Source organism: Chelonoidis abingdonii, chromosome 4 (assembly GCF_003597395.2).
Source record: "Chelonoidis abingdonii isolate Lonesome George chromosome 4, CheloAbing_2.0, whole genome shotgun sequence".
In the NCBI taxonomy this organism is placed as follows: Eukaryota; Metazoa; Chordata; order Testudines; family Testudinidae; genus Chelonoidis; species Chelonoidis abingdonii.
In genome coordinates, this window is record NC_133772.1 from 113,785,287 (window position 1) to 113,786,978 (window position 1,692).

Consider the following 1,692-nt stretch of genomic DNA (forward strand, 5'->3'; position numbering starts at 1 on the left):
AGGTGCCCTGATTAGCCTGCCTTGATTGGCTACAGGTGTTCTAATCAGCTTGTTTGCCTGAATTGGTTCTAGCAGGTTCCTGATTACTCCAGTGCAGCCCCTGCTCTGGTCACTCAGGGAACAGAAAACTACTCATCCAGTGACCAGTATATTTGCCCTCTACCAGACTCCTGTATTCGAGGAGCAGTGGGTGTTGTCTGGGGTTCTCTGCTCGGTGTCCCCATCGGGTTCCCTTCATTTAGCCCTGTGGCCTCACTCCCGCTCCTGCTTTTTTTCATTAGTTGTCCCCCAGAATTACTTGGTATCACAGACCTGTGGATCCTCCCCTTAGGCTGGGGGGAGGTCCTTTAGAAGTGGGCGGGCTTTGCCCACCCACCCTTGGGATGCCAATAGGACCAGACTCCTGTACCCTACTGGCCTGGGTCTCTCACACTTATTACAACAATCTGTAGCCCACTAGCTGCCTCTTTTTGTGCTATGACTGCAGAGGTAGTAATGGGCCGCTCTACCTTCAGTGGTCCCTTACAATATGTGTTATCTACTTATGCTAAAAAATTGGTTCCATCTTGCATTTCTGTGTGAATCTGGGAGTTCCCTTCCCAGACCTGAAGAAGAGCTTTGTATGGGAAAGCTTCTCTCTCTCACCAATATAAGTTGATCTGTGTCTCTCTCTACATCTGAGAGAGGCAATTATTTCTAGGGCTTCTAGAGTAAATCTAAAGCTTTATTTTAACTGTACTTAATAGATGTTGTAAATATCTCCAAACAAATAGCATTAAAAATGGAGCTTCTGACACCAAGTGGAGATCTTTGGCAACATGTTGTTTAGAACTAGTTCTGCTGCTCTGTATACATAAATTCTGTATTTCTGCCACCCATCCTCATCAATTATCACTGAAGGGTAAGTGCATGAAAACAGGATTTGGGGGGTTATAATCCCTCATGCGCTCCTGTTGCTTTCCTTCCTAGCACTAATCCCCTGTGACTACCCTGTTTGTGACATCAGAACTTCATCAAGAGTAACTAACAGAGGATTATGATACCAGGCAAGGACTATAAGTAGCAGGAGCAAATGAACTCTCAGAATGAAGGATTTTGTTACCACGTAAATGTCCCATAGTACTAAGGAGTGAGGCAAGGTATAATACCCCAGATCTGTGCTGTGCCATCACAAATGACTCTAAATCCAGCATATTTTCAAGCTTTTTCTCTGAAGTGTCATGAGGATTTTAAAATTCCTCCTCAGACTATCATCATTGGGCTATTTTATTTTTTCCTTACTACTTTTAAGGCTCCATCTGCATTAGATAACACCCATGTCATGGTAGTTCCCTGTAAAATGCTGTTAGGAGACCTTGTTACTATGTCCTTCAGTGCTCCCTGTGCCCCCACTGACTAGTGACAGCCTCTTATGGTACCAGTCAGGGCGTGGCTCAGATTCCCAAGTCATTGCTGATACTCCTGACTCAGCCTCTTCCTAGGGAGCATTCTGTTCCCTCCTCTCTGAAGCATCCCAACAGAGGTGGTCTTCACTGAATGATCTCTGCTGCCAAATCCATGTACCTGTATCATAAGCCTTTCTCCCAAATCTGGACCTTAGCGTCCAAAATCTGGGTGCTTAGCATGAACCTCCAAGCTTAATTACCAGCTTGGATCTTATCTCGGTGCCACCAGACAGGAATTACAGCGCCT

At 45.4% G+C, this 1,692-nt stretch overlaps 1 protein-coding gene across 16 annotated transcripts in view; it reads left to right on the forward strand.

The window, feature by feature from the left end:
* NRXN3 (neurexin 3) overlaps window positions 1–1,692 on the forward strand; it is a 1,449,735-nt gene that overhangs the window by 697,813 nt on the left and 750,230 nt on the right. The window lies entirely within an intron of this gene.